We start from the raw sequence: 22,159 nt of genomic DNA on the forward strand, positions 1-22,159 counted from the left end.
TGAGGGTGTCGTCCTTTTTATAAAATATACCTAGAGTATCTTGGAAAGGACAGGGCTTTTAAGGCAAGGAAGTCTAAATCTTGAACCCATCCCTTGACGAGCACGGCAATTTCAGTTCAAACAAGGACAGGGCGCCTCAATCGCTTAGTCGAAGCCTTTCTCTCTCTCTCTTTTTTGTTTTGGTTTGTTTTTTCTCTCTCTTTTTATTTCCCCCTTTCTTTTGCTCCTTATAAATACTCTGTAAACCCTCCCACCCTCCTCCTCCTCCTCCTGTCCCGAAGTCGGAGGCGCAGCAGCCGCAGCCGCGCGTTCCGGGGGCGGCGGGGGCGCGCATCTCCCGCGGGCGCGGAGCGCTGCCAGCCCCGGCCCGGGGAGCGAAGGCAGCGCCGCCACGGAGGGGGAGGAGGAGGAGGAGGAGGAGGAGGAGGCTGCGGAGCCGGGGCCAGAGGAGCCCTTTCATAATTAATAAGGCAGCTCAGCCGAAGGAGCAAGGGGAAGGGGGGACGGGGTATTGATTTCGCAGCAGAAGCTGCTCTAACCTCGGCTATTTATAGACGCCTGATGCCTTTATAAAAAAATACACATCGAATAGTGAACACGTCCTTTTTGCTTATGAGAGGAGAGCCCAGCTGGCGATCGGGGGTGGGTGGGGGGGTGGGTGGGCGAGTGGGCGATGGGGAGGTAGGGACCACGAGTTGGTGCGAGGTGATTTATTCCGCCGGGAACCGTCGCCCGCGCGATCGCTCTCCTTTGCCAATGTGTAGGGTGGCAGAGTCTCTCCTTCGCCCCCTCTCCCTGCTCCCTCCTTTCCCAAGGTCCGCAATGTAATGTGTAAGCAATAGCAAATGTAACAGTTCATAAATCAAACAGTGGGTCGCAAGCCAATCTGCATTTCCCAAACGGATTGAATCCCAGCAACGAATGTGCTCGGGAACTGGAGCCAGGCGCCTTTACCACTGGAAGCAATGTTGATTTTTTAATGATAAAATACATTATGCGTGTGTTGGGGGGGCTTTGCAGAGCCCAGCCTCGCTTCGGCAGACACAGGTCTGCTTCAATTTCGTTTTACTTTGGCCTCCCTCTAGATTCAATCCCCACCACCACCAAAGAAAAAGGAAAACCCTGGAGAGCAGAGCTTTGTTTAAATGGTTCGGGTTATTTTCCCTCCCCACAGAGGATCTAGACCTAAATTGATTTTTCTGTGCACATCTCTGTATTCATGAGGTCAGGCGCTGCTGTTACGGTTTCCTATGGCACGCAATGCCAGATGCCGAGGAGAGAGGGGAGAGCAAGCCCTTGCTGGGGTGCCGGGGGCTCCGCAGCTTGCTGTGTGTCCCGGCTGGGTCCCGGCTGGCGGCGGGCAGCGCTCCCCGCTCGGCCCCGGGGTGCCCGGGCTCCGCTCCCGGCCTGCGGTACCCCCGGCCCGGCCCCGGGGCGCTCCCGCCGCCTCCCCGGCCGCCCGACGGGGCCCGTCCGTCGCAGGACGATGGAAGGCAGCCTACCAGCTTCCCCTCACCCCACGGAAGAAAGCTGAAACGCCCTAATAAGGGGGCGATTTCCAGCTCATTAGCGGACTCGAGTTATCTTCGTGTGAAGTTCAATTACTAATGAATAATCTCTCCGTAATTAGCACATCCCCCCATTAACCCTCCGTCGAGGGGAATAATAAACGGCGGCAAAGCAGTGAAAAAGAGCGGAGCGGGTGGGGAGGGTGCCCGGTGGTCGCTCCGGGCCCCTTTCCTCCCTTCCGTCTCCTCCTGTTTGGGGCAAATAATTGTCGGGCGCTCACCCCCGGGGCACAGGCCTGCCGGGCTAGCCGGGATGCGCCGGCCTGCACTGCGGCCCGGGATTCCCGCACAGGCGGCAGGGAGGGCAGCAAAGCCCGGCCCCGCCGGCTCAGCTCCCCCGGACACGCTGGCGAGCCCGCTGCTCCGTGCCTTTTTTCGGGGAGCACGAGCAACCAACAAACTCCCCCTTCCCTCCCGCCCCTCCATTTTATAAGAGCCCCACAATGCGCCGGGCATTGTTTGTTCCCTTTTCTGCTCCTTTCAAGGGCCATTTCTGAGCGCCGTGGTTGATTTTACGTATTTAATTTTCTCCGCCGCAGGGATGGATGGTTGCTCTGCCTTGCCATGTTGTGTGGGCCAGGAAACGCGAGCCCTCCGCCAAGTCCCAGAAAAGGACTGAGTGTACTGGCTTTGCCTCCCGCCGCCTTGCACCTGTAGGGTTTGTAGAGGCTGCGGAAAGGCTGCGCTGCCGCTTGCCAGGCCGGTCCCGCTGCCCCAGGCAGCGAGAGCTGGAAGAGGCTCAAGCCTCGAACATCCCTTCCTAACTCCCGTGAGATGGTGAACTGGAGAGGGGGAAAACGCAACAGAAGGGAGTTTAAACCTTGACAGTGACCATAGTAAAATTATCTCTCCCGCTTAAAAGAAAATGCTCACACACGGATGCATAAAGGGAAAAAAAAAAAAAAACCCAACAAAATAAAACAAAACATAAATGCAGATCAACAGGGAAAAAACCCGCAGCTGAAACAAAAGGCAAGTCAGTGCATTTCTAGCTGGCTGGATAATCAGGAAGAGTTGCAGCCATTGCGGCTCTGCCTGCCCTAATTCCTATTCCCAGCTCCGACTGAGCAACCGCAGCCCCGCAGTCCCCGGAGGGCTGCACAGCGCTGGCTCCTTCCTCCCCGGCAGCGCTGGATGCACCCGGCTTGGCCTGCGGCTGCTCTCCTGCCGCCTGCCTGCCTCTCCTGCCGCCTGCCTGCCTCTCCTGCTGCCTCCCTGCCTCTCCTGCTGCCTCCCTGCCTCTCCTGCTGCCTCCCTGCCTCTCCCCGTTAGCAGCCGGGCCGAGCCCTGCAGGGAGAGCGGCATCTCGGCCCGGCCCGGGCTGCCCTCCGACACGGCGAGACCCCGCCGGCGCTGCGCTGAGCTGGTGCGGGTCGATTATTTTTGCTGTAAGGGGAGAGAAAAAAAAGGAAGAAAAAAAAAAAAAAAGAGACCTTTTCCCATCTGTTCAAAAGCTGTAACAGGGACCCGGAGTGGGCCTGTGCTGGGAGCAAAAGCTTGAGCCAGGACACACAAAAGTGAGGAAAAATCTGAGTGGTAGTGAGAGCAAACTGGTTGGTGCTTGTGGAGGGAGCAGGGAGGCATGGTATGAAATAAGGTGGAGTATCCATTTCTGACAGGACCTTTTGGTGCCTGTGTCTACATCTCAGAGGAAGCAGCCAGTTACTGTTGGTCCTTGGCTCATTTGCACAGTCTAGGGATGAATGGATCTGTGGCTCTTCCAGCCCTCTTCCTCTCCAGGGTCCCTTTAAAATTTGTGCAGTTGCTGTCCTACCCAGTGAAACCCACTAAGTTCTGTGAGAAGGGCTGACAACCTAAGGAGAGAGAGAACAGCTCAGCCTTTCTATTCACCAAACAGATTCATTAATGATTAGTGCCATTAGGTGGACTACAGTAGTGCCTGAGGGCCCCAATTAAAGGAAAAGTGAGCTTGTTAAATCCAGAAAGCCAGATTCTCCCTCTGATACTCCTGCCTGATGCAGAGGTGGTGCCTCCAGGGCGGGCAGCAGGAATAGCCCTGGCTTTCTGTGTGAGCAGCCTCTGTGCTTCCCCCCTCCCTCCTCCACCGCTTCCCTCTGCCCTGCCTGAGCTGCAGATCCTGCTCGAAGGGTGCTGCAGAGCAAGGCTGTTGCAGGAGTTGGCTGGCAGGACTTGCAGGAGGAGGTGTCAAATCAGCTTATTCTTCTGAGCCACTTCATTCTTCATCAAGAGTGGGTTTGGGTGGGCTTTTTTTGGTTTAGGTCTTGGGGTTTTTTTGGGCAGGGTTGAGAGCAGGCAAAGTGGTGGGGATTGCAGAGGAGTCTGTTATGAAATCAGATGCGATTTTAGATGTCTGAAAGAGTTTCTTTAGGCTAAAGGCAGCTGAAGATCAATTGCACTGTTGGCAAATGTGCTTCCAGCTGGTTGGAGCTTCTCTTGAGGGAGAGTTTCAACCCAGGGCCCGTTGCAATGGTAGTGCAGGAAAGGGCTTTCCTTTGCTTTGGGCTAAGGACCTTCTGCTGCCCAGTTCTACCAGTGAGAAGAGAAACTGGACATGATGTGGGAGAGGCACCACAGCACTGTTACTGGTGAGTTACTGGCTGTTCCTTTCACCCCAAATCCCCATGATGGGTCTGTGTTTGAAGATTTTGCTCAAAGCCCTATGCTCCTGAACTATGGGCTGCTAACAAATGGGCAGACTGTACTGGCACAGATTTTTCCTTTCAGGAAGTACTGAAGAAATAGGTTTAAATGGATCAAATTCTCAGAAACCCAGCCTGCGGCTTGTGCCTTAGCTTTTTAGGCTGTACTGTTTGTTTTATTTTGTTTCTTTGTTTGCTTATCTCCAAAGCTGATATGAAGATGGAAACAGCCTCCTGAAGGTCAAGGTGAGACTGACCAACACCCGATTGCTGGTACTCACCAGCAGTAATAAATCCCTGATCACAGGTGCTGGAAGTCTCTTCAGAGAAACAACATTGCTGCAGGGGACCAGCAACTAGTCCTGACCTTCTTTACACAGCCATTCTCTGGGAAATGTATCCCCTGAAGTCAATGTGGATTCTGCCTAGGTAAGGATTTTGAACGCTCAGTTTTACCTTATGTTATCCCAATATGAACTCCAGGCTCATGCCACCAAAGTACAAAGAGCTTTGTGTGTGCATTGTGCTTTGCACTTTCACATTTCTTGTCCAGGATATCAATTTATTAAGTACTGTGAAAAACTTACTAGATTTCTCAAGCATCAGAGATCAAATCTGCAGAGCAGCTTTTTTTTGCCAGGAAGCAGCCTCAAGAGTGGATGGGCAGTGCATCCTTTAATACCACTTTAATACCACCAATTTCTTTAACACTTTGGAAACTACCGGGTATTCAAACTGATGCTCCCCAAGGCAGCAAATGAAAACCTCAGAACCTCAGTCAACCAAAGTAAAAACCAAGTAACCAACCAAAAAAACCATTAGTAACCGCAAGAAAGAAACAATCGCTGATAGCGATAGGAGTTGTTTTATCAGATTTATCCCCTTAAAACACCTATTTTCCTGCAGTGGCTGTCAGTTAGTTTCCTTCAGATACAGCTATGCACATGGTGTAATTCTGCCAAATGCACCTCTTCAAGAGTCAAACCATGTGTCTAGTATAGTCTCTCTTAGTCAGGACTTCTAATAGTAGCACTTCCGACCATTGTAGTACCTTAAGTGCAAGAAGTTTTGCAGTAAATGGTCAGTTTGGTATTTATGCTTATTTTAATGTATTTTATTTTGACTGGGTATTGTAAGAGGTTTTATCCCTTCCTCTGTTCCCCTGGGGCACTTTCAATTTTCCAGTCCTCTGGCACGAGCTGCCTTTTGCAAAGGAATGATTCCTGTAAAGGCGCTGCCTCATTTTGTTTCCCATATTCTAACAAATCCTTAAATTATGTTGTCAGATGAAAAATACAGAACAGATTTTGTTAGCATGGAACATTGGTCACATTAGTTTCACAATGCCTCATTGAAGAATCCAATATGTCAGAAAATTGTCCTAAGCTTTGCTGTTTATTGAGGCTTAATAGATGCCCTTGTCCCTTTTACTAGAGCCATGATGCAATACTTGTTTTTTTTCTGTTGCCAAGACATTTCACTTGGTCTCCTTCACCCTTACTCCTAGTGCCCATTAAATGGGAGCAGCACTTTCAGATCTTTGAGATTTATGGGAAATGCTACATGAGGAGACAGGCTTTATTAATTGCAAAAATTTTATTTTACCTTCTAGCTTTCATCAGAAGAAAAACGCCTGGATTGAAATGACAGCAACAAATAATAGGTAAAGGATGCTCCCGTGTCGCTTCACAGGTCTGTTATGTAACAGAAAACATCCAACCCTGGGTGCAGGAGAGTTGTGGCTCCCGTCCCTCTCTGAAGAAACCTCATCTTACAGAAGGTTGTAGCAGCCCAGCCTCACGCAGGTGCTGTGCTGCAGCATTCCAGGCTGTGAATTTCAGCCTGTGCCCTTGGCTGGACTGTCCAGGGCAGGTTGCAATATCTGTCCTGCTTGCAAAATCCCAGTCTGTTTTCAGCATTGTCACTCGCTGCTCACAAGCCCCCTGTTTTGCTGTGCACCAGAAGTTCATTTAATTACCTTCCCTCCATTTTCTTTAGGTGCTGGTGATTTGCACTCTCTCCACCTAAATCAGATATCTGGCACATCAATACTTAGAAGGCTTAGGAGAAGAAGAAAACATCAATATTTCACTGAACACAAAAAGTTGCACAACTCCCCACTTTTTATTTTAATGTCAGCTGTGGTTAGTGGGTCATATTTCTTTTTTTCTGTAAGACAAGTGATTTCCACTTCTCTTTGAATCCCACCTGTGCAAATAGCTTGTTTTTCTCCCTAGCAAGTGTTAACAAGGAACTGTGAGGGTTTTGTTCAGGCTCAGTAGTCAGGCAGTCCTGGGGCGTCTGACTTCTAGGAAAAGCCACAGCAGGAACAAATGAGAGCCAGCCCACGCACCAGGCACAGCTCACAGCTTTTGCTGGTCCTCAGCTGTATGTTCCAGCTCACACTCGTGGTAAATGGATCTCTGTTAGCAACTGCAATGCCGACCAGCGCCGGGAGCACAGATCTGGACGAGCTGGGTGCTTCATCATGGAGCTGCCCTTAGAAACCATGGCCCATTATGAGGCAGCTTCACCCTCCTGAGCAGAGCCCACAGCCATTCAGGACTTGCTCTGCTCACTTTAGTCCGGGCAATTTCATCCTTTGTGTGAGCCAGATGATGCAAATGGGGGCACCGGAGTCACAGGGAAGTCGAGTTCCACGCGAGGAGTGGCATGAGAAGGAGCAGCAATTAGCTCGGATTTCACTCTGCCAGCCTGTCATTTCTGCACTCTCCCCTGCTGCTCTGCAACTGGAAGCCTTGTGCTCTAGAAGAAGGGGAGAAGAACATTTTGCTCATGCTCATATTAATCAAGTCATCGTGTGAGCTGCTGAGTCTGTGAAATTGTATCTCCCATGGAGTTCGGTGGTAATGACTGTCTTCGATGTGGACTCTCTGGTGTCTAATAATACTAATAGTAATATTTCTGCAGTGGATGCACTCCCAGCATTTCTTCTCCTCTGCCTGCCTACTTCTACAGCACTTGTAGGCAGCTCAAACCTTTGAGACTTCTATCCCCTGTCAAGTTTGATCAAACCCAGTTCACAGGCTTAAAAATTATTTAGGAGGGACCGACTGGCGCTTGCACAGACAGTGTGATCTCATAGGCTTCCTTTCCTTGGGAAACTAGGCTACCAACCTAGCAACGGGATGAAAAAATAAGCCATCCTGCTAGCAAAGAGGACCTAAACACCAGGAGGAAAGAGGGGAGGTGGGAGAGGAAAGTGAAGGTGTTTTGAAGGGAAAAATATTGCTGCCTTGTGGCTGCAGAGCTCTCACACACATAAAGGGCCAGCCTTGGGGAGACATGCCGGAGAAATTATTCTCCAGGAGATGGAAAGTTCTCTCATGAAAATTGGTGAGGGAAAGAAATGACCTGGATTCATCTCACCACCTGGCACGCTGAATGGATATCTCTATGGTAAGGATTGTCTCTGGTGACACTCGTTCCTCCCTGTGGACTAGAGGAAGACACAGACACAATTAGCATGCAACCTGTATGCCTGCAGCATCTAAAGCGAGGTGTGTCCTGTCCCAAAGGGAATTCTCTTCTTCCCACTCTCTCCTTCAGACCAAAGTTTTCCATGGTGCTGCTGCAGGGTTTGTTACTTCATGTACTACATTTGTATTTTAGAAAAGCTGCTGTGTGTCTTAATAGCTGCAGATGTATGCATGGTTTTACTGGGCATTTATTATCACTTATCCTCTTTGCACTGAAACCTTTCCTGTCCTTGTATCTTATGGAATAAAATTCTTTAAGTGAGCTTTAATGGTTCTATGGTTCTACTTTACAAATTAGGGAGCTGTCATCCCACTTCTATTTGCTATCATACATTGTTTGAGGCTGTCAGAAGTGTTATAGTGCATACCCACATAAATTGATATTTATTTTCAGTAATTATAATGTCACTAATTGTGTTTTTGCACCTGATGCAATTACTTGCATTCATCTATTGAGCTCTTCTTTGTTCTTTCTAAATTTAGGCGTTCCCTTATTCTTTAATCTTCCCTGCCTATGGTAGATCATACAAACAATGAAACTTGGAAATAAAAGCTCAGACCTTCCCATCAATTTCTATGTGCCAGATGAATGGGATAGTTTGGAGCCCTGTGTGTACATGGAGGGCAGGATATGCTCAAAATCCCACTGACTATTTTAATGTAATTTTTATGAGGCTTAGAGGGGGTCTGGTTATCCAAATACTGCACAGTGCAATTGTTTGTACTGGCCTACTCCTAAAAGTTTTCTAAGTTTTAGGGGCCTTTTTGCTTGTAGCCTTTCACTTAAAATTACTCCAGGGCTGCTGAGGCAGTCCCTTTCATCTGGCCCTTTCACCAGCACTCTTTTCCTCACAGCCTTCCAGGGGTGAACTTTTTATGCCATATTCCCTGGGAAAAGGCTTCCTATACCTCAGCCATCCTCCTGTGCTCTTCTCCTCTACCTTTTCATCACGTTGCTGTCAAGTTATAATTCATATCATTCAGCACTCAAGTTCCCACACTCCTTCCACTTGGTGCCTTCTAGATCCATGAGTACATATTACATATGAAGAGTTTATAGTAGTAATTTTAATATAAGTGATGCCTGATTGAAAATTCATACAAGACGTATCAACCAATTAGCGTGCAACATTCAAAATTGTACTTAATCCTACTTAATCAAGCATAATCCAGCCAGTGCCAGCATTGCCATCAGACAAAGATGGAAGGCAACTTGAGCAGGCTTTACTAAAGGGTGTAATTTTACTGGGGGATTGGTTTTGATAGGATAGTGATCCCCTGCTGCACTGGAGCAGACACCAGGAGAGGATGGCCCCCTGAAGACTCCCAGCTGCATCCTGTCTACAATTTTCCTATTAACCTTGAACTTGGTGTATGCCACCAGCTACAAAATCAGTGAATTAAGCATGTGCTTAGTGTCAACCTGCTTCAACATCCTCTGTGTTAAAGTGCAAAAAAAAAAAAATTAAAAAAATCTGGGCTTCGGAATTCCTGCTGCATCCCAGCAGAGTTTGAGGATAGTGTTCCCTCTTTTTAAGGATACCTAAGACTCATTGGCCTCTGGATTATAGTCCACATAGAAACTTCTTTTGGTTCTATTTAAAAAAAAAATCCTTTAGTGGACAGTGCATCTTTATTATTATTGCCACATGTCAATGTTATTGCCATTCATTATTTCACTTTAGGAGTGGCTTTTATTATTTTAGCTTGAAAACTGTTCCCAACTGTCTTAAATTAAACCAATATAAATTTAATTTACCCTGAAGGGAATAGTTACCTCCCAGACAGCTGCTGTCTCTCTGCCACTGGAAGTGTGTGGTGCTGCAGGATTTTACATCCTATGACACAACCAAGGCTGCTTTTGGGGTTGAGTGCCCATGTGATAATAAGCACTGACTTTACTCAGTTTTTTGAGTTTAACTCATCTTCAGAAACCAGCCCTTTGAGTGAGTGACCAAATTCACCACTTGGTGCAAATGTGTGGCCTCTACAGATCATGTCCGAACAGGGGGCTGAGCTGGGCACCCAGAGGGCAATGAGGTACCAGGGCAGCAGATATGTGTTATGCACACTGCTGCTTGTACAGGTATTTAAATAAACTTTTATGTTTCAGCTTCTTTGGAGCAAAGATCAAGAGGTCTGCAGAGGTGCTCTTTAGGGAAAAAATGCCTATAACAACATGAAAAGGTGATTTGTGCTGAGGTTTCTGGGGAACTCAACCTTAACAATAAGGTGAGTCACCTGAAGGAGGACCTACAGACCTCAAAACAAATATATCCGAACAAAACCTTGTTGCTAACAAATATTTCCTGATGATGTTCATCATCAGAAATTACATGGATCACACATGGACATCATGATCTCTTGTGGGTCTCTCCAAGCCTTTTCCACAGCTTTCTATGTGATAAATGAACATCGTTAGGAAATACTTGTTCTTTGGAAATATTTTCTCTCTGCAGAACGCGATATTTTGGTTAAATAACCAGTATTATTTGGTCATCAGTCACTACCACTACTGAATTAATGAAAATCTTTGCTGACCAGCTTTTCTGAAGATGTACTAGGGCGAAGACCTGCTAGCAAACTCATGAGGTTGCTCTGGCACAGGAAGCTCAGTGTATGTTGCTTTGGGATCAGGGTGAGAGAAGTTCCAAGACATGGAGCTGTGTTGGACATCTGCACTTGGGCTGCTAAATAAGTCCTGTCAGTCAGATCCATTGTGTCTTCAACTGGCTGCTCTTCTCTTCCAGGTCTTTCCTGCAGCACACCTTTCCTCAGCAGCTTTACCAACCATGTTCCCCTCACCAACCATAAATGAGACCTGCAGATGTCAAACCCTCTAATGGGGAGAGTGCCTCTTGTGTCTCCAGTGTCCTGAAGAGCTGATGGACACCCAGCAAAAGAAGCAGATTATAAGGCAGTGGAGCTTTACTGTTTTTACACCATGACAAGGAAACTTTTTTATCTCAAGTTACTTACATAACCTGCCTCAGAAGATAAAGGTGTAGGAGGAAACACTGTCAGGAGGTAAAGGTTTACCCTGGATATTTATATTCAGTGACAGGAAAGATGCTTGGTGACATGCAGATGTTTGTCCCACTTTTTTTTTTTTTTTGTATAAACAGTACCTGGTTTTAACATGTGAATTTAGCACCTTGTTTGGAGGAGCTGGGGCTGCATGGACTCTGCATTTGGCACTGAGGAAAGAAAATCCTTGGGGGCTGTGGAGCCCTGAGACAGAGCTTTAAATATGTATTTAAAGGTCAGACAGCAGCTTTGGCAAGTAATTTTTGCTTTTTTTTTTTCTCTGACATATTCCTAAAATGGGCTTAGACTCTGGATGCACCTGTTAAAGAGAATAGTAGAAACCAAATCTTTTATGATCATAAAAGTGGAGCTTCAAGTCTCATGTTTTTGGAGAAATATAGCTCTGGAAAATGAGTTTAGAGCAAAAGAATACACTGACTGCAGCTGGGAGTATTGCACTTGGTAATGTAGAACCTGTCTGAGGAATAGACAGAATATATTTCATGTATTATTTGCTAGGTCAGTGAAACTCCAAATACAAATGAAACCTTCAGAAAGTTTCCTTGGTTTGTGGCACTGGTGGAAATCCTGAGTGCTTGTGGACTTGATTTTCAGAAGTTTCAGATCCTCTCAGTTCCCAGAATTATTACAACTGTGGTGCTTCAAGTTTAAGCTCAGCATGAATTAGGGATTTCAACATGATAATGAAATATTTTGTTCTTAACCTGGAGTACAGACATGGGTTAACTGTAGCTTTGAGTTCCATGTGTTAACTGCCTCAGGGTTGGATTGATAGGAAGGTCATTTTTGAAAGAAAACAAAAACTAATGGTTGTGTAGAAAAGTGTGAATATAGACCATTTTTAGTGTTTTATGATGTATCCCATCACCTATACCTGTCCTCTCTCAAAGGCAGGCTTGGTTGTATGTGCTGGTATTGTCTGAAGCTAGTTCTTGTTCACAGGCTTGGGTGATGTTTGTGCACTTGTATGTCCAGGCCAGTTCTGACACAGCTCCTCTGCAGGTGGAGAGGCCCATCCTGAATCTCCCCTGAGATCAGCTGATGGAGCAATGCTAGATAATGCAAGTCCCCAAGTAAATTTCACATGTAGCATAATATATATTCACATAACAGCAAATTATTGCTCAAGAAGTTTGTATTCCCTCTGCACCTGTCACTCCACATGCCAAAAGTGTTCTGCCAAGCTGCCTCTGAAGCCCCATTTCTGTGTCTGCTTTTGCATGTTCGGATCCCCAGGACAGGCTGAGCCCAGGTGACAGATGCTGTCGGGCATCCTGCGAGCTGCAGGGTGGGAATGACCCTCACACACTTACCTTTGGCCAGCTGTGCCCTGGCAGCAGCTCCTGTGCTGGATTTCACCCCATAGGATGTGGGAATAGAGTCACCAGTGAGTGGGGCACAGGAGCAATCCCAGACCCAGGTCCAGCTGACACAGGTCTGGGTGGAACAAGCCTTCATGTTCCTGGAACCCAGCTCAGCATTTGATGCCTTCTGGAAGCACCTGCATTCCTCTGAGCATCGACCAGGAAGTCTCTCTAATCATCTCTGCACATACCTGCAGTGGCCTAAAAGGAACAAAGTGGCCCTGGATGATCTGAAAGCATGAACTGCACACACAGGCACTTTAATCCTGTCAAGGGTAGGGTGTTTTTCCACTTCTGCTTATAAATTAGAGACCAGAGACCTAATTACCTCACAACTTTCCCTAAGATGATAGCAATTATGTATTTTAAAGTGCTTTGGGTTAGGCTAAGAGAATAAAAAGTGTAGAGGAAAGCCAAATTCTGAGTTTGGTGGTTTTTATTTCTGCAGAAGCACATTGCTGAAGGATGCCTGAGAAATGCCTGGAGCCCTTGGATGCATAAAGGGGGCAAAAAGAGGTGAACAGCTTTGTCTGTCAAGTGTGAGGTTATGCAATGATAGATGTTCCCAGATGACTTGTCAAGTGCTTCTGTGAAGAAGGGACAAATACAGAATAAGGGCAGCATCACTCAATAAAATTTGCAAAACTGAAAGATGAGAAGAGAGCATTTGCAACCCACTAAATGTTTCTTCATAGCTTTGTTGTCAGACAACTTGGCTGAGCAGCAATACCATGACCTGACACAGGCTCCTGTGGAAAAGTCTCATCTAGCTCTGGGCTTTTATTTGCATCTGGAACAGTTTGTCAAATGCCTTTTTATTTGCTTGGCTGCTCAACAGGTGCACACACCAGCCAATATTATTAACCATAAGCAGATAACCCAACTAGTACTAATGGTTTAATGCTGGTTCCCTATGGTAACCTGTGGTACAGACTTTAACATGCCCAGCATGGATTGAAATCATCCACAGGATCCTCAGCAGCACTTCCTGAAACACTCTTCTGCTGTTGGCAGTTGGAGAGGTTTGAGCAAGTGTGGCTGGTTCAGCTGCATCACATTTCAGGGCTGAGTTGTTTCCAGTCACCTCTTCCTGATTAACACCCTGTGAGGAAGCTGTTACTGAGAAATCAGTGCATTGTTCCTGCTTAACTCAACCCTTGAGCTGCTCTTAAGAAATAGCAATGGCACTTTGTATTTGCACCTTACCTTAATAAGTGATAACTTGCAAATGTGGACAGGTCCTGGGATACATGATTCATTATCTTAGAGGAGTGAGAGCAATGTGATGAATATGCTGAGTGACCCAAGGGAGAATCTTGTATCCAGACATTTCATGAAGGGGATCTGAAATTAATTTTAGCTTGGAGATTTTGGAAAAGAGAAATGGGGTTCTTTTCTTCATTTGATCAGTAAGAACAAAGGAAAGAAACCAAAGGAAACCATCCCAGCATTTCAATGGGATACCCTGTTTGCATTGTTCTTGCAGAATAAATTGGGGAAAACACTATTTCATTGTCATATAGATTGTCTCCCACCGATGTTTCTCACTGGAGAGGGCTATCTGTTTTGGTGGCATCCGTATCTGTGGCAGGAGCACTCAGGGATAGCAGCCATCCCTCAGATGCAGGAGGAGGAAGCCTGCCAAGTTACCTGGGCTCTCATCAGTCAGTCTGAAGATGGGCAGTTAGATATTCACTCATGTATAAGAAGTAAATTGTCTTGGATCAAATCTCTTGTATGTCCAGTAACTGATAAGCACCCAGAGGAAAATGGCATTTCTGGGAAGAGAGAAGACGCAGCTCTTTATTGAGAGTGTGCACATGTGACTTGGCTCCCGGGAAGATCTACAAGAGCCAAGATTCCATGGCTCTTTCCTCCTAAATAAAGCACGCTGTTTATCCTTGTACCTTTACAGACATCTGGCAGCATTGCCTGGTGTTTGTTTCTCATTTTTTCCCCATGGAGATAGGCCAGAGAAGTCTGTGGTATTCCTGTGAGGGCTGCAGTGTTGCAGAGGTGAGATCCTTCAGGCAGATGGACAAACCCCATGGGTTCTGGGGGCTGGGGAAGGTCTCCTGCCCTTCAGTGCACCAGAGCTGGGTGAACAGCACAAAATCACCTGTATTTTTCAGGGGTTATTCCCTTTGTGCTTTCTTTTATTTGTAAAAGGATACAGGGAACCTCGTGGTAGTTAAGATTAATTACTTGCCACTCTTGCTTTTTTTGAGCCATGAGTGTCCATTTTTATGACTGGACTGGTTTCTGAGAATTGAAACATATCTGGGCTATTTTCTGGCCCATGTAGGAACCCTACATGGCAAAATCCATGCTCCTTTACAGCTAATGTCCACATGTACTTGTGCTGTTGTGGCTGGGGACTTCTCCCCACTACTCCAAAAAGGCCTTTTTCTGTAGCAGATTTCTCTTCTGGATATCTCTGTCCTGCTGATGTAGCCTAAAAACTGGAATGGAGAGTTCTACTCCTCCTTGTGCTCAGAGTGAGGCTCGGTGTCCTAACTCATTCATTGATCCACTGAAAATCAGCCTGCCAGTGTGCAAGGTGAGTCTGGAAGGTCCTGCAAGGAAAGGACCTTGGTCTGTGCTCAGCCTGCAAATCCCAAACACTGGTGCACAAGGGCTGTGGCCCTGAGAGCTCAGGAGCAAACCATAGGCTCAGTAAGATGGGTCAAGCCACAATAAATGAGTTGATCATTGACCTTGTCTCATTTTCCTGTTTGTGAATTACCTAAGAATGCACTTGCTGTTTTCCAAGGTTAGGTCAACCTGTTTTAAGTAAAATTTGTGGTTCTTTGCTTTGCTTTATTTAATGCCTAGAAGGAAGAAACAGAGCTGTGGGAATAATAAAGCAGCATGACCATGAACACCATGCAAACCTCCAGAGAGGAGGCATGGCAGAAGACACAGCAAAGGTCAAAATCCACCGCGCTTTTTTAGTCTAAAATGGGATTTTTTGTGCCTCTGTGTGTTCTTAAATGACCTTTGTTTTTGTAATGATTGTCTTTAAAAAACCTGTGTGCACAGGGGGCTGAAAATCTCTGCCACTGTTCACTCTTGTATTCCAGAAAATCAGTGGAAGTGACCTCTGCAAAGCAGGGCATGGTGGGCATGGTGGGCATGGTGGGGAGTGGGACACTGGGGATAGGCAGGCGTGACAACCTCAGCATCACATATTGCTGGGTCCTGGTGCCCATTCCCATTGCCAGATCCTGTGTGCTGGGGTGAGGGCGCAGACCTCTAGGCTGATCAGACTTTGCAGGGATGATTTCACTGCCTTCCTTTACATCCCAGCACTGTGTAACAAACAGTTTTTCAGCAACAGCTCGACAAGGAGGTGGACATGCATAGCAAAGCATGGAAATGAGTTTGGTACTGTCACATGGGATATCTCAACAGGCACAGCTTTAACCACAGGGGCTTTGCTTACAGCTGAGCCCACAGCTTCATTCCCTAAATACTCTTTGATGCTATCTTCCTTTTCCAAATGCCACTGCCTCCCACACAGGCATACACACCACAGAAATGCTGGCAGGACTTCTGGGTCATCTGCATCCACCTGCTCTGGGCTGCACTGTTAGAGTCAAGAGTTCAGAAAGGGCGCCACAAACTGGAAATATTTCCTAGCAGACCAGCAAGGAAATTTATGACGTGAGAAACAATTCACTAATATTTTTCATAAAATATCCTGGATCCACATATGATATTTATAATCTAGCAACAGCTAGGTCTCTGTCATGCGTGAAAAATTAGTTTGCTGGTTCTTAGCTAATTGGTGAAAAGCAAATTAGTACTTGTTATTTAATAGTAGGATGATGGAATATGGGTTACTCCACACTTTGTGTCTTAGATGGCAATTTTTTAATAGGATCCATTTTCCTTATATTCAAAATAAGTCAGAGAGTGGAAAATGACGTTAATAATAAACAAACCTTGTGAAGGCCTTTGGGACCTCACAGAAACAGGGTTCAGATGTCTGCACAGTGATGGAGATTCCCCACAGCTCACGTAGAGCAGTGACTGCCAAGTGTTAGCAGTCACACAGCAGCAGCTCCCAGAGGGCATTTCTTCACCATGGCAGAACAGCCTCAGCCAAGGTAAAAGTGTGCTACATCCAGGTCAGGAAGTCCCATGGCTTCTCATTGTTTCATATTAATATGTTATCTCATGAGAAAAATTACTTTGCACATGCCTGATTTTCATATTTGTCCTCCCCATGGCCCTGCAATGCTCCTGAGTTGAAGGCAGGGATTATTAGCCAGATCAGCTGCTGCTCCTACAACTATCAAATGAAATAAAGGAGACAGAATAGCAGTCTCCTCATTTTTAAGGTAATTAGCGACAGAAAAGATTTATGACCCCTGCATTTATTGACTGTTTAATTTATTGGACAAATAGCCCTGTGACAGAAACAAATGTAAACTGAGTAGAAGTATTCCAGTGAAAGATCAGACTGGAAAATGTCTTTCAAACAGGAGCTGGAAAATATTGCATGGAGATGCAAGACTTTTACTTTACAAAATCTTATTTACTACTTACTTTTGTAGTAGCTGATGGCATCCCACTTGTCACATAACCCTGAGTTTGACTGGGCAGCCTTGGATTACAGGGGACTCTTGATCAGGCTTCAAGTGCATGGAAAAGGCTGAAGTTTCTCCTCTGAAGTGACTAGGCAGCTCAGAGGAAAAAAATTATGGGTTTGTAATCATTACAGATGCAGAGAAAATAAGAATCTAGAGTTATGAGGGGTCATTAATAATTATGATCTAGATGCCTTACAACACACAGGTGCATAAAAGGCCTCATTCCCCAATCTACAGCGCTGCAATGAAACACCAATCCATTCCAGATTTAGGGCAAGGCCAAGGGAATGACAGGCCCCTGGTTCCAGCCCTTCAGGCTGTGGCCTGGCACGGTGAGACACATGGAAGCCAAGGGCACATGTGTCCTCCCATGGTATTTCCCTTGTCCCTTCCTACCAGGCCTTAGGGCTAAAATGGAGGGAGCCTCACAGGGAGCTCCCTCAGCAGCTGGAGTGTCCTTGTGAGGGAGAAATGACATTTTGGAGCCAGGCATTTGGCAGGCTGGGATTTAAAAACACGAAGGGGTCACTGCAGGAAGTTCACAGGCATATGTCATATACAATGTGGAAAAGATGTCACAAGATTATCGATGAGGGTCGGTCATTAGCCAAGGGTGACAAGTGTTTTGGTGGATGATTGCCAACTGAAATGACCATCTGTGTCAAATCAAATTAAACTGACCATCAGTACACCTGTCAGTCAGAAAGAAAAAGAAATCAGGAAAGAAAGGCTTTATTTTCTGAACTGTCAGTTCACTTCTACAGCCCTGAAAACCTGGGATCACCACCAAATGGATGGTGAGCATACAATTAACTTGAGCTGTCTCAAGGTTAGGAGAGTTCTTGGTAGGATAAAAACTAGGAATAAAGCTCAAATGCTTTTATTGGCAGCACACTTGACTGTTGACAGAATTAAAATCTTTCTGACTATTTTTAATAACTAATCCATGTCTATGGTTGAGCCCAGTTAAAAATCAGTTTTACAAGGAAGAGAAACTTTTTTTTCTACATTTTCTCATGAAAAAAGGTATTATTCTCAATGCAAAGTACCCTACCTCATTCACAAAATCAACCAAACAAAAAAGCTAAGCATGATTTCAAAGGAAAAATCTCTTTGTGGGAGATTTCTGATTTTCTTTAACAAAGAGAGACAACAAAGTTCTATGACTGTGTTTAATGAATGAGAAACCATCTCCCACCTGCTCCTTTTTTGACTGCAGTTATTTCAGCCATATCTACCTGAAAATGCCTTTTCCTGTGAGGATTGTAGCTGGGGGATGAGGTGTGCCAGCCTAGTCCTTTTTGCCTGTGCCATTCTAGTCCCTCAGGCCTCAATCTGTTGTTTATTGATTTGGCTGAGAAGAGGTGCTATGGAAAGGAAAAGACTGCCTGGCTTGTTTTCCCACCTGAGAGACAGGATTTCCCTTTTTTCTCTTGGCCTGAGAAGCTGAGGTTTGGTGCTCTCTCTCCTGTCTCACGCAGTGAGGACTCCCCATCCTATTTCAGTCTGCTGAAATCACCCCCTTCTCCCAGAGCGCTGCAATTAGAGCAGCTTAACGAGTTTGCATACGTCAGCCAAATTTCCTTCAGTGGCATTTAGAGCAGTGTAATTTATCTCACAGTTGCTGTGGATTAATGCAGAGGATCAGCTCCCGTTGCTCACCTCACGCCTGGAAATAGGCACGGAGTTGCTGCCATTGGATGCTGTGTGTGAGCCCTCGAGCCCTGGGGAGCAGCCCCAGCTGCTGCACTGGAGCCAATGTGTTGCCTGTGTAATTGTCCAACATCATCTGGCCCAGAGTGGCCAGACTGGACCCCTCTGTGGGAAAGGGAAGCCCTTAGGCACGACACAGACTCCTGTGGTCTCCGACAGACCACATCCCATGTACCAGAGTTTAAATCCTGAAACTCGTGATTATCCTCTATTCAGTATTCCTCTTTCATTTTTCAGGATTAAATTTTCTCAGTCTTGTTATTCTTTTTCATCCTGGAAATGTCTCCTCATTAAAACCTCCCAGCAGAGGAGAATATATATGTGACGCCACTGAGAAATGTGGATTGTCTGTCCTTGGCCACCAGCCAAGGCACTGTTTAGGCACTGCTGGCTTTCCACAGGATTCCCAGGAGTTTACTGAAGTCTCAACTCAGAGTTCAGACCAAAATAAACAAATTAAAAAAAGGTTATTAACACTTATGAACAGAAACTCTGCCAGCCTGGGTCACACTGAAACCCTAAGGTTTTCCTACCTATCTTGGGTGAAGACATTTATTGACCCCTTTGATTATCCTAGTTTTGAAGGTCCATCATTTTGGTGTCCTGTGGGGAAAAATTGATGTCCTGATAACGCAGATCCCATCAGTGAAATTTTGCTGGGGAAGAGCTCAAATCCTGAATAGCAACCAGCTTCCCACACCTGTAAGTATTTGCTTTAGGGCTAAAGCATTTTGCACTTGGAGCAAACCCACACGTAGTTAGAAAGCTATAGGAACATTCCCACAAATATGCAGTGTCAGTGTTCAATTTGTGCCTGCTCTGAGAATGAAAGCCTCTCCACAGTGCAAGAGCAGCAAGCCTCTTAACCTGGGAGGGTTTAGGAAGTGTGAGCATTACAAGATTCATTCTCTGAAAATACAGAGGAATGTACTTCTGGAGGAGTACAGTGAAGCATATTTTCACATAATGAATATTTGCTGAAGTCAGATTTTGAATTTACTGTCACAAAGAGCCAGACAAGACACCCAGCTCCTGGTGCTGATCCCATACAGTCAGACAACACAAATGTAGCACTCAGTAGTGCTGGTCCAGGCACTTTGAGCTAGAAATATTCTTTAATGCTTGCAAGGCAATTAACAAAAAAGTACTCCTGGGCTAGATGGGGGAGTTTAATTTGCAATAAGCTATTCATATGATAAATGATTCATTAAAAATTAGCCTACATCATCCAATCACAAAGCATTTCTTGTTAGGGAGTCAAAAGAAGAAGAGAAAGGGAATAATTTTCATTATAATTACGGCAAGAAGACTATGAATGATGAGGCACTGAAAAACTTTACATGTTTCTGTACAGTAAAAATTAGGCTCACCTTTTCCCCCTGCTCTTTCATAATTTAAAACTCACTTGCTTTTAAAAGTTCAAGCCTGTCATGTAGTTAATCCTCCCTGAGAGCTAATGTAGATGACATGTTTGAAAATAATTGGTTTTAGGAATAAGAAAGTTATCAGTGCTGAAATTTGCTGGCTTCTTTTAGAGAACACATTCTCTAGAAAATGTTTCCTACAAGACAGGAAATTATTTTTCTGATCCTACTCTTGCAAGTGGATTTACTAAAACACAGCTCAAAACATTTCAATTGTAATTTGACTTGAATACAAGCTCTGTTTTTATTGTCAGCTTTTATTATCTACCACTACACAGGCTTCCTATTATCTTAATGGCACAGCACCACTGATGAAAATCTGTTTCAGCTGACCATTCTTGCAGCCACCTCAGCATTACTGCAGTCAAATACCTCTCTGAATTAGAAGAATGATAGGATTGAATTTCCAAGCACTCAAAAGTTTGAAAAGGTGAGGAAAACTTAGAAATTGCATCTATATGTTAACAAATATGCTTCATTTATGCAATGGCATGCTGTATTTTCAAAAAAAGTGTTGTCCAAATGCACCATTATTCAATATTTCTTTGACAGAAAATAAAATGTTCAGCACACATTACAAAACACCAAAGGGAATCTTATTTAATTTTCTCCTGGATGTTTCTAACACATTCTGACTTGAATACTCGAGCAGAGATAAGGCAATGATACACTTATTTCCACAGCACTGTGAGGGAAAAGTGGTAGAGGCAGTAAAGCCTTGCTTGTGAATTAAGTGATCTCAAACACATTATCTATGACTTCAGTATTCACATAATTGCACTCAAATTGTGATTCCCATCTTAGAAATGCAGCCCTGGAAGGGATGTCCGAGATGATGCAATCCAGGGTCCTGCACTGGCAGGCAGTGGCTTTGTAGGGCTCCTTTCATCAATTGCTCAAGCTTCACCTCCAAGCTAATTGGGTTATTTTGGATTCACAGCACCCCGTGGAAGCCTCTGTGAGGATCCCATCACTCTGATAGCAGAAAGAGCTTCTCATTTCCAGTCTAGACTGACTCCTAGACATTTTAAAATCATTTGCTATCATGCTAAACTGACTTTTTAAAGCAACCCTTTGTCCTCTCTGGGATATTTTCAGATGACAATTCTACGTTTTGTCAGCTTTTTTTTTTTTTGTTGCTAGGCCAAACAAGAGAAATTCAGAAGACAGCCAGTAACCACCCTGGCCTGCTCCTACTTCAGTTCAGGTGCATTGTTCTTAAAATGAGGAAACCAGTTCTGGACCTAAGCCCATCATATGGACGTCTTCCAAAAAAAGTACTATGGTCAGGCTAGGTTATAAAGAAATCAGAACAGAAGTTTAGCATGGAAAGGGTCAGGCAGCCTTGAGGTGGCAGGACCAATTTCAGAGGTAAAACCACCAGTCCCAGAGCAAGGACAGAGCCTGAGGCTCTGCTTGTGGTGAGGCTGAGCCATTGTCTGGAGGTTAACAGAGACATCCAATAGCTCAAGGAGCCAACTCTGACCCCAGCTGAGAGAAAGGGGGGAAATCTCCACTTTACACTCTTGGTTATTCTGAGTAAAGTCAACAGATCTGGGGTGAGGGAGCGGCTGCAATTTTGGGCCTTTTCCTGCTATCTACCTGCATAGAGGAGATGTGCAAGATGACAAAGATGGCACAGGACATGAAATATTAATCTGGAGAGAAAAAAGTGTTTGTAGACATTACAGCCCTTGGGTCAGCCTTCTGTCATTTTAGCCCCATTCCACATCTTGAGTCAGTTCTCAAAGTAAGTAAATGTTTTATTGTCTCTGTGTTTCTTTCCCTTTCTACACTGCTTTTGTAATGTTGTCAAAAAAGGCAGTCAGGCTTTGGGGATGTTGGGAAAGCAGGTTAACACAGGCACAGATGCATCTGCTGCCACAATCTCTGTGTGGCCCCAGAAGCTTTTTCAGCTCAGATAATTACCACAAAATTGGCTGCTGCCAAAGCTTCTCTATCTATCATTTACGGTATTTCAGGTGAGAAATACATGCAAACAAACATAATATCCTCCAGGATACAGGTACACAATGACCAAAGATCAGTGACTTATAAGCAGCCAGAAAAATAAACCTTTCTGGAGATGCTGTTATGCAGAACAACACATAAAACTCAGTTGAAATGTCTGGCACAGATAAAAGTTTGCAGGAGAGAGTCCCAGGCATAGATAGAATTGTTACAGCCAAATCCCTTCTCTGAACACCTATTCATAAAAGTAGGTCCCCAGCTGCAAGAATCATTGCCCCAGGAAGTGAAAGATGCATTGCAGAGATTTTGATCTGGATAGGCTGTTGCTCACTCCCTCGGTTTCATTCAGTGC

At 45.3% G+C, this 22,159-nt stretch overlaps 1 long non-coding RNA gene across 1 annotated transcript; it reads left to right on the plus strand.

Annotated features, from left to right (window-relative positions):
* The first annotated feature begins 3,871 nt into the window (after positions 1-3,871).
* On the plus strand, positions 3,872-7,910 carry LOC132077745 (uncharacterized). The gene is made up of 3 exons (XR_009419109.1): positions 3,872-4,618; positions 5,802-5,852; positions 6,188-7,910. It is a non-coding gene; the product is annotated as an uncharacterized LOC132077745 (long non-coding RNA).
* Positions 7,911-22,159: the final 14,249 nt, after the last annotated feature.

This window comes from Ammospiza nelsoni, chromosome 1 (genome assembly GCF_027579445.1).
Source record: "Ammospiza nelsoni isolate bAmmNel1 chromosome 1, bAmmNel1.pri, whole genome shotgun sequence".
Classification (NCBI taxonomy): Eukaryota; Metazoa; Chordata; class Aves; order Passeriformes; family Passerellidae; genus Ammospiza; species Ammospiza nelsoni.